Here is an 11148-nt window from a genome sequence, read left to right as displayed (position 1 = left end):
CAGCTACTACCCCATTTCTCTACTTGTCTTCACAGAAAAACCGAATTGTCTATACACATCGTCTACAATGTCTCACCTACCATAGTCTTCTTATTGCTGTTCAGTTGGGCAGTCACCTTCATCTCTCCATGGAAACTCCTTTTAACAAGTTCACCAGTGACCATATGTGGCCCAAGCCAATGGTCAGTTCTCAGAGGAAACTTTATTAGACCTCTCAGCTGCATCTGGCAGGGCTAACCACTCCCTCCACGCCTCTGTGTGACCCCTTTACCTGGTTCTGTTCTTTCTCCCACTCCCCATCTCCTCAGTCTCCTTTGAAGATTCCTCTCTCCACCGGGCTCTCAATACCCTGAGTTCTGTCCTTGGTGGCCTTTCTTTCTACCTGTATTCTCTCCCTTATGATCTCATCCTCCATGTGTTTATGTATCATCACAAGCCTATCCCATGAGCATATGACTCTACCTCAATTTTTCACCTTGGATGTCCAATTGTCACGTCAACCAAACTGTGGTTAAAACACAACTCTTGTTGATTTCCCCCAATTCAATCTCCCACTCAACCCTCTTCATCTTAGGAAACAGTGCTCAGATCCACCCCATTGCTCAGGCCAAAAACCTCAGCTCTCTTTTTACATGCCCCCTGATGTAATCCATTAATACACTCTGTGGACTGTTTTCACATTTTTCCATCTCCACTGCTCCTACCCAGTACAAATCATTGTTATTTCTCTCCTGGACTCCTGTAACAAATTCCTAACTGGTCTTAAAGGATTTTTTTTTTTTTTTTGGTCTTCCTTTCTCCCCTCATCATCTGCTATATTTCTGCTTAAAATACTTTAATGGTTTCCATTTTATTTAGGAATGAGGCATTGGTGGTTCAATGGTAGAATTTTTGCCTCGCATGCGGGACAGCCAGGTTCAATTCCTGGCTAATGCACCTCTTGTGCAGCCACCACCCATCTCTCACTGGTGGCTTGCATGTTGCTACGATGCTGAACAGGTTTTTAGCAAAGCTTCCAGACTAAGATGTACTAGAAAGAAAGGCCTAGTGACCAACTTCTAAAATCAGCCAGTGAAAACCCTATGGATCTGCAGTGTTTTGTTCCATTATACATGGGGTCGCTCTAAGTTGGGGACTGTCTCGATGGTAGCCAAAAATAACAATACCAACATTTCATTTAGGGAGGAAAAAAAAACCACACTCAAGTTCTGTTCCTTGTCCTATATAAGATCCTAAAAGATCTGGTCCCAGCTTACCTCCCTAGCTTCATTTGCTTTTTCTTTCTCCATACTCATTCATACTGACTTTCTTTCTGACCCTCAAACATGCCATGTTCTCTCCTGACTTAGTTTATTTATACTTGCTCTGCCTCCTCAGAATACTCTTCCCTCAGATCTTGTCAGAGATCTCTTTCCCATCCTTCAGCTCTTAACCAGAATGCCACCTCCTTAGAGAGATCTTTCCATCAATCCTGGCGAACTCCTCTGTCTCCAATCCACTCTCCACCTTCTTACTCTGTTTTTTTCTTGATTGTACTTATCAGCACCTGAAAATATTTATTCATTTCCATTTGTTTGGCATTTGCCTCCCTCCACTAGAATGTGTACTTTTGAGTAGGACTTTGAACCAGTTCATTCCAATTAGAACCCTTGTCGAGATTTGCATTTCTACCCCAGATACACTGAATCAGAACCTACAGTTTAAGAAGATTCCTAGGTAATTCTTTATGTATAATAAATTTTGAGAATCAGGGCTCTACTAGCAGTTCTCAGAAGTGGTCCCTAACCAGCAGCACTAGTATCACCTGGGAACTTGTTAGAAATGCAAATTCCCAGCAAGGGTTTCAACCCCAACGAACCAGTTTGAAGCCCTGCTTTTGAGAGGCCGTATCTTCAGAGCTGGAGCCCTAAGAGCTCACCGACTAACCACAAAGTAGGCAGTTCGAACCCACCAGCTGGTCCTTGGAATCCCGTGAAGGAGGTTCTACTCTGTCCTATAGGTTCGTATGAGTTGGAATTGACTCTACACAACGGATTTGGCCTTTGGTATCCTCAGGGCCTGGAATAATTAGTGCCTTGCATACAATACCAAAAAAAAACCCAAACCCAGTGCCGTTGAGTTGATTCCAACTCATAGTGACCCTATAGGACAGGGTAGAACTGCCCCGGAGAGTTTCCAAGGACCACCTGGCGCATTCGAACCGCTCACCCTTTAGGTTAGCAGCTGTAGCACTTAACCACTACATCACCAGGGTTTCATTGCATGCAATAGGGGCTCAGTAAGTGTTTGTGGAATGAATGGACAAAAGACTATTTGAAGAGCTTGTTTATGCTGTGAACAGTGTAAGATTCTTGCTCATCTCTACCTACTGTCCTTTCCTGCCCCTCCTTATTCATTGAACACAAATTTCATAAGGACTTGGGCCACGACGCAGGAAAGCTTGGGAGGAAACACTGCATAATCCAGTGATTTTAAGAGTCCCCAAGTTCTAATTAGCATGGTGCATGGCAGTGATGCTAAATGAACTGTAATAGTCATATCAGGTCAAAACCCAGCTTCGTAGGGCAGCCCAAAATAGAGGCTGTGCTCTTTTTTTGTCTTTAGCAGGGCAGTCCATGGAGTCCCCAAAGGTGTATCAAGGTTTAATAGACAAATAATGTACTTGGTAGAATTGTGCAAGGAGAGAGACGGTTGCAAACTCTCTGAGGGTGTAGCTTCCGGATATTGAAATTTCATTAAGGTGTACTTGGGGCCTGGATAGATGATTTCAATTACCATCAATCAAGGTGAACTCTAGGGGCAGCCCATTCATCTTAAGTGTCCCCGCCTCAACTTCCTCCCAACCCTTCCCATTTCAGTGCAGTTTCGAACAAAGCATAAGCATAGGCATAAAAAGGAAGTGACTCTAGGCTCAGTTCAGTGTGGAGCTAGGGACATCCAGCCATTTTGTGATCAGCTGACCCATTCCTCACTGGCCACCCTGTCTGGCTCTGTACTCACCCTTTAAGTTGTTGGGCCTGCCCCAGGTTACACAGTTGTTATCCGCTGAGTCGGCCACGACTCATGGGGCCTCATGCACAAATGGATGAAATGCTGCCTGGTCCTGTGCCAGTTCCAGGATGGGTTAAGGATCAGACTGTTGTGATCCATACAGATTTCACTGGCTGATTTTTGGAAGTACATTGCCAGGCCTTTCACAGTAGCAGCATATAAAGTTGGACTTACAACATCGTCTCGCGATTCACAGCCTAATTCTGAACCCCTTGTTGTAATACATCATACAACAACCTGCTGCCAGTCCTTCTGGCTTCTAACTTGTACATTGCCTCATTCCTAGATTTCACTCCTAAATTGTCTGTCATTGCTTTTGAGACCTAATGCTTCTAGGCTTAAAAAAAAAAAAAAAAATTATTATTAATTAAAACAACTCGTTGTCGAGTTGATTCTGACTCATGGAGACCCTATAGTACAGAGTAGAACTGCCCCATGGGATTTCCAAGGCTATAATCTTCATGGAAGCAGACTGCCACATCTTCTGTGGAGTGGCTGGTGGTTTGAACCACCAACCTTTCGGTTAGTAGCCAAGCCCTTAACCACTGTGCCGTTAGAGCTCCTATAATTATTAATAAAGAACTGTAAATATATTTCTATATATGTGTGTATAAATACATGAGAGCAGTGTGGTTTCAATGGAGAAGGCTAATCATATGCTCGGGTGGGAATTTTGGCTCAGTGGGGCATGTTGCCAGGAATACTATTTACCTTGGGTTTTGATAGATCTCTTGGGGTATTAGAGAAGAGTACTTTGAAACTTATGGTTGAGTCTTGGGAAATCAAAATCAAATCTCAGCAAAGAGAGGGGGACAATCTATATCACCCATCCCTGGGGGGAATTCTTGGGGTAGGTTAGAATTTCCCCTTGAACTTGAGTCTCCTGGGCTCTGTCTTGAGATACAAATTAATTATTAATGAGGAGAGAAACTTTTGGATGCATCACAGATGGTGACACTCAAATGTCCTCCAATCCAGCTTCAAAGGGGAACTTGTCTTGGGTTCCTTAATGAAGAACAGACACAGGAGGTCCTCTTCTTGGGAATATAGTAAAGTTACATTCTCCACTTAATCCTGGTGGAGAGAAGGCTCTCTCCCCAGCCTTTGTAGGAAGATAGAAGCAGACAAGCGACTTCCCAGTATAAGCATCATCAGTAGCAATTGGCTAAAATTCCTTTCTGCAGGATGGACAGGGGCTCCAATGGTACCAGGCAGAAGATTTAAGTGGCCAGGAGGGGATGCTGTCTTCCCAGAACCTGCTAGATGGGAGGATCCCTGGGACTGTACAAGGTGAGGGCTTAAGGCCTCCCTACACCGCTCTTTTCTCTTTTTAAAAATTCTTAACCATGGCTTCTAGAGATTTCCTAAACAAGCTTCATGTGATAGGTAGTGATGTATGTTTCTGGCTTTGGACAGGGAACCCTGGGTCCACCACAATGCTGCCCAGTTGTTTGTGGACAGAAAGACATCAAAGAACACATGCTAAATTCAATTGATTTAGGCCTCAGTTTTTTTCCATTATATACTACTTGAGAAAACTCTCAGCGTGTATGAGAATCCAGGGAACCCCAAAATGCCAGTTATATGGCTTGAAAAGATGAATCAGCTCCTGAAAGAGATGTAAAAAGCAAGGTTTGGTAATTGAAGAGGAAATGTCAAGCCGGGGGAGGCAGGCCTCAGGGAGCCTGTGCTCTTAGTGGGTGTAATTGTCCGGGTGGGAGTCCTCAGCCGCCAGCCTCCCCAGGCCTCAGGTGGTGAGGAACAGTGCTCCTGACCTTTCAGTTCTGCGGCAGAGCCCTTGGCCTGAGGAGCTGGTGGAAATAATATGCTCCATTAACTGAAGCAGTGGAGGGTGCCTGTGGAGACCAGAATTTCTCCATCCATGGTGATGAGTGTGTGATTCTATCCAGGAAATCACACAGCTTCCTCAGGGATGTATACTTTCCCTCTGAAACCACCCAGACCTCCAGGCCTAGAGCAGGGAGAGGGCAGAACCTCAGTGGGGAGATTCTGCACCTCACCTCACTGCCCAAACCAAAACCAAAAGTTTGGCAGTTTGAATCCACCAGCCGCTCCTTGGAAACCCTACAGGACCTTCTGTGCTATAGGGTCATCATAGGGTCACTATGAGTCAGAATCGACTCAACAGCAACAGGTTTAGCTCTTAACCATTGTGCCGCCAGGGCTCCAGTTCTGAGGATACTACCTCTCAAAAGCAGGGCTTCAAATCTCTTCCCTCAGTTCCCAGTGGGGTCATTAGTGATCTCCAATAAATTCATTTACTTTTTATTACCAGTGTGTGGTAAAAGCATCAGCGTGAGGGTTGGTTGGGCTTGCCAGATTTAAATCCTGCCTGCCATGTGATAGCCAGGTGACGGGGGTATTTAAGCACTCTGAGCTTGTCCTTGAGCACTAAAATTTCAATTGTATTTTCTAGTAGCCAAAGCAAAAAAGGAAACGTGAGTTATATAGTTCTCTTTGGTTAATGACAGCACAGTAGGATCCTGCTAAATATTACTTAATTTTTTTATCTTTAGGTTAATATAGTATATAGTTTCAGTTAAAATTTCTACTTATTTTTGTATAGCAGACCATGAGCTAAGAATGGGTTTTACATTTTTAAATGGTTCAAAAAAAATTTTTTTTCAGAAGAAGAATCTTCCACGACACATGAAAATTTATGAAGTTCAGATTTCAATGTCCATAAATACAGTTTTATTGGATCACAATCATGCCCATTCATTTATGTATTATCTATGGTTATTTTCAACAGAGTTAAGTAGTCACGATGTAGACTATATGGCCCACAAAGCCTAGAATACTTGCTATTTGGTCTTTTATAGAAAAAGTTTACTGATCCCTGCTCAAGACCATTCTCCTGCTTTTGGACCCTTTCTTTCCTCTGTCCTCACAACTGCCCCCAGGATCCTATCCTGAATCTGATCCACTCCCTTATCCCTTGTCCTGGATTCTAGACTTATCCAAGTGACTGTCACAGTGCTTCTTGGCTCTGTACCCACAACTGGCTTCCACATATAAACCCAGTCTAGACAGGACGTTGTTATCTCTCAGGTACTTGTAGCTGCTACACTAGGCTCACACTGAGCTGGCTTGTATATGATTATTGAGTCATTCTGCTTGGGCCTATGCCATTGATGTTGCCATCTTGGTGTTTTGCTTTGTGTGGGTGGTGATTTGCCATAAAAGAAGCATAAATGCATTGAAAACACCAGTTTCTGAGGCTCACAAATTGCTATAGAAGACAGACAGACAGATGGGAACACTGCTGTGGTGATGTGAGCAGCCATCTGCTGTTACTAGTGTGGAGGGTGTCATTCAAGAAGCAGAGTGCAGAGAGTAGAATGAAAACATCTGTTTCCAAGCTTGAACGTGGTTCCTCCAAAGAGGGTACAAGACAGTGGCAGCTGACAAAAGGAGAGGTTCTGGGTCCCAAAAAAAAGTTAATGAAGGGTTCCTCTTTCACCCTTGTAGCCCTCTCTCAGCATAAACCCTCTCTCTTTAAGTAAATTTTATTTTTGCTGTAAAAGAAATACATAGTCATTGTTAAAACAAAAACAAAAAGAAAACCCGAAGAAATGAATTCCCCATAGGACTTTGACTTGGTTTGGGCAGGGAGGGTGCTGAGACTGGAGCTGGATTTGCGTGACAGATCATGCTGACTCCCAAATTGTCTTTTCTGTTAGTTTATGTAAGTCTTTGATACTGGTACCGACTTTTTATTTTGACTCTATTTCTGTAGGATGAATTCTTTCTCAGGAGGTTTCTGGGATTCTAATTTAAAAAGCCTTCAGGTGGGCCTTCCCCACGAGTTCACTTAACATGTCTGGGTACATCTGAATCCCAGCGATCGGCACAAATTAGGCTCAAGATTCTGACAAGTTTTTTCACTCTTACCTGCCCAGAGCCTTATATTCCCATTTCTTCAGGGGAGAAATGGGAATATAAGGCTGTGCTGGGTTGAATGGTGTCCCCCCAAAATTCATGTCTACCTAGAACCTCAGAATGTGACATTATTTGGAAATAGGGTCTTTGTAGATGTAATTAGTCAAGATGAGGTCATACTGGACTAGGGTGGGCCCTAAATCCAATGGCTATTGTCCTTACAAGAAGACCACATGAAGACACAGATACACAGAAAAGAACACATGTGAAAATGGAGGCAGAGGCTGGAGTGATAGATCTACAAGTCAAGGAATACCAAGGGTTGTTGGCAATCACCAGAAACTAAGAGAGAGACACGGGATGGTTTCTGCCTCAGAGTCCCTTGAAGGAATCAACCCTGGCGCTACCTTGATTTAGGACTTCTGGGTTTCCAGGACTGTGAGAGACTAAATTTCTGTTGTTTTAGGCCACCTGGTTTGTAGTAATTTGTTACGGCAGTCCTAGGAAGATAACACCACTGAAGTACTCCTCAGGTCATCTGGACCAGTCCCTTTACCTCTCATGCAAATACACGCACAGCCCCAACGTCCCATTTGTTCAGGGACAAGGTCTTAGTGAAGGTAATGGAAAACTACCACGAGCTAAGTTGTTAGTAGCTGAAAGAGGTTAAGATGGAACCACAGAGTCCCTGAGAGATGGTGACATTAGCATAGCCTTGGTACTTGTCTCAATGAGGCTTTAGATTTCTAATTGACTGTTATCTGTACATTTAGAATAAACTCCACTTTACCAGAGCCATTTGAAATGAGTTTGTTCCTTGAAACCCAATGTGCCTAGAGCAGAGCGACCAACATTGTTCTGAACAACACGTAGTTAACTGTAGAAGGGTTCATGTGGCCCTTTCCGTCTCTTGGGCTCGTAAATGCCTTGTGTCCTTGGTGTTCTTCATTCTCCTTTGATCCAGGTGGGCTGAGACCAATTGATGCATCTTAGATGGCTCCTCGCTGGCGTTTAAGACCCCAGACGCCACTCTCCAAAGTGGGATGCAGAATGATTTCTTAATAGATTTTATTATGCCAATTGACTTAGATGTACCCTGAAACCATGGTACCTAAACCCCTGCCCCTGCTACACCGGCCTTCAAAGCATTCAGTTTATTCAGGAAACTTCTTTGCTTTTGGTTTAGTCCAGTTGTGCTGACCTCCCCTGTATTGTGTGTTGTTTTCCCCTTCACCTAAAGTAGTTCTTATCTACTATCTAATCAGTGAATACCTGTCTCTCACCCTTCCTCCCTCCCCCACCTCGTAACCACAAAAGAATGTTTTCTTCTCAGTTTAAACTATTTCTCAAGTTCTTATAACAGTGATCTTATACGATGTTTGTCCTTTTGCAGCTGACTAAATTTCACTCAGCATAATGCCTTCCAGGTTCCTGCATGTTATGAAATGTTTCACAGATTCCTCACTGTTCTTTATCGATGCGTAGTATTCCATTGTGTGAATATACCATAATTTATTTATCCATTCTCCTGTTGATGGGCACATTGGTTACGTCCATCTTTTTGCTATTGTAAACTGTGCTGCAATAAACATGGGTGTGCATATATCTGTTCACGTAAAGGCTCTTATTTCTCTAGGATATATTCCGAGGAGTGGGATTGCTGGTCGTATGGTAGTTCTATTTCTAGCTTTTTAAGGAAGCACCAAATCGATTTCTAAAGTGGTGGTACCATTTTACATTCCCACCAGCAGTGTATAAGTATTCCAATCTCTCCACAGCCTCTCCAACATTTATTATTTTGGATTAATGCCAGCCTTGTTGGAGTAAGATGAAATCTCATTATAGTTTTGATCTGCATTTCTCTAATAGCTAATGATCGTGAACATTTCCTCATGTGTCTGTTAGCTACCAAAATGTCTTCTTTAGTGAAGTGTCTATTCATATCTTTTGCCCATTTTTTAATTGGGTTATTTGTCTTTTGTAGTTGAGTTTTTGGAGTATCATGTAGATTTTAGAGATCAGGCACTGATCAGAAATGTCATAGCTAAAAACTTTTTCCCAGTCTGTAGGGTAGTCTTTTTACTCTTTTGGTGAAGTCTTTGGATGAGCACAGGTGTTTGATTTTTAGGAGCTCCCAGTTATCTAGTTTTTCTTCTACATTCTTTAGAATGTTTTCTATACTGTTTATGCCATGTATTAGGGCTCCTAACGTTGTACCTATTTTTTCTTCCGTGATCTTTATTGTTTTAGATTTTATATTTAGGTCTTTGATCCATTTTGAGCTCGTTTTTGTGCATGGAGTGAGGTATGGGTCTTGTTTTGTTTTTTTATAGATGGATATCCAGTTATGCCAGCACCATTTGTTAAAAAGGCTGTTTTTTCCCCATTTAACTGTTTTGGGGCCTTTGTCAAATATCAACTGCTCATATGTGGGTGGATTTATGTCTGGATTCTCAATTCTGTTCCGTTGGTCTATGTGCCTGTTGTTGTACTATTATCAGGTGTTTTGACTACTGTGGCGGTATAATAGGTTCTAAAATCAGGTAGTGTGAGGCCTCCCACTTTGTTCCTCTTTTTCAGTAATTCCTTATTTATCTGGGGCCTCTTTCCATTCCGTATGAAGTTGGTGATTTTTTTTCTCCATCTCATTAAAGAATATCATTGGGATTTGGATCGGAATTGCATTAAATGTATAGATCGCTTTTGGTAGAATAGACATTTTTATAATGTTAAGTCTTCCTATCCATGAGCAAGCTATGTTTTTCCACTTAAGTAAGTTTCTTTCAGTTTCTTGCAGAAGTATACTGTAGTTTTCTTTGTATAAGTCTTTTACATCTCTGGTAAGATTTATTCCTAAGTATTTTATCTTCTTGGGGGCTACTGTAAATGGCATTGATTTGGTGATTTCCTCTTGAGTGTTCTTTTTGTTGGTGTAGAGGAATCCAACTGATTTTTGTAGGTTTATCTTGTATCCTGATACTCTGCTGAACTCTTCTATTAGTTTCAGTAGTTTTCTTGAGGATTCTTTAGGGTTTTCTATGTATAAGATCATGTCATCTGCAAATAGAGATATTTTACTTCTTCCTTACCAATCTGGATGCCCTTTATTTATTTATCTAGCCTAATTGCTCTGGCTAGGACCTCCAACACAATGTTGAATAAGAGTGGTGATAAAGGGCATCCTTGTCTGGCTCCCGATCTCAATGGGAATGCTTTCAGGCTTTCTCCATTTAGGGTGATGTTGGCTTTTGGCTTTGTATAAATGCCTTTTATTATGTTGAGGAATTTTCCTTCTATTCCTGTTCTGCTGAGAGTTTTTTTTGTCATGAATGGGTGTTGAACTTTGTCAAATGCCTTTTCTGCTTCAATTGATAAAATCATGTGATTCTTGTCTTTTGTTTTATTTATGTGGTGGATTACATTAATTGTTTTTCTAATGTTGAACCATTCCTGCATACCTGATATGAATCCCACTTTGTCATGGTGAATTATTTTTTTTATATGTTGTTGAATTCTATTGGCTAGAATTTTGCTGAGGATTTTTGCATCTACGTTCATGAGGGATATAGGTCTATAGTTTTCCTTTCTTGTGGTGTCTTTACTTGGTTTTGGTATCAAGGATATGGTGGCTTCGTAGAATGAGTTTGGTAGTATTCCGTCCCTTTCTATATTCTGAAATACCTTTAGTAGTAGTGGTGTTATCTCTTCTCTGAAAGTTTGGTAGAACTCTGCAGTGAAGCCGTCCAGACCAGGGCTTTTTTTTTGTTGGGAATTTTTTGATTACCTTTTCAATCTCTTCTTTTGTTATGGGTCTATTTAGTTGTTCTACCTCTGTTTGTGTTAGTTTAGGTAGGTAGTGTGTTTCTAGGAATTCATCCATTTCTTCTAGGTATTCAAATTTGTTAGAGTACAATTTCTCATAGTTATCTGATATGATTCTTTTAATTTCACTTGGGTCTGTTGTAATATCGCCCATCTCATTTCTTATTCGGGTTATTTGCTTCCCCTCCTGTTTTTCTTTTGTCAGTTTGGCCAGTGGTTTATCAATTTTGTTGATTTTTTCAAAAAACCAGCTTTTGGTCTTGTTAATCCTTTCAATTGTTTTTCTGTTTTCTATTTCATTTAGTTCAGCTCTAATTTTTATTATTTGTTTTCTTCTGGTGCCTGTGGGTTTCTTTTGTTGCTCTCTTTCCA

The 11148-nt window shown here is 41.6% G+C and overlaps 1 non-coding gene across 1 annotated transcript; it reads left to right on the top strand.

Moving 5' to 3' along the window:
- The first annotated feature begins 865 nt into the window (after window positions 1-865).
- On the top strand, window positions 866-936 carry TRNAA-CGC (transfer RNA alanine (anticodon CGC)). Its single transcript has one exon. It is a non-coding gene; the product is annotated as a tRNA-Ala (tRNA).
- The last annotated feature ends 10212 nt before the right edge of the window (window positions 937-11148 follow it).

This window comes from Elephas maximus, chromosome 19 (genome assembly GCF_024166365.1).
Source record: "Elephas maximus indicus isolate mEleMax1 chromosome 19, mEleMax1 primary haplotype, whole genome shotgun sequence".
In the NCBI taxonomy this organism is placed as follows: Eukaryota; Metazoa; Chordata; class Mammalia; order Proboscidea; family Elephantidae; genus Elephas; species Elephas maximus.
This window is presented reverse-complemented; position numbering and strand designations above follow the sequence as displayed.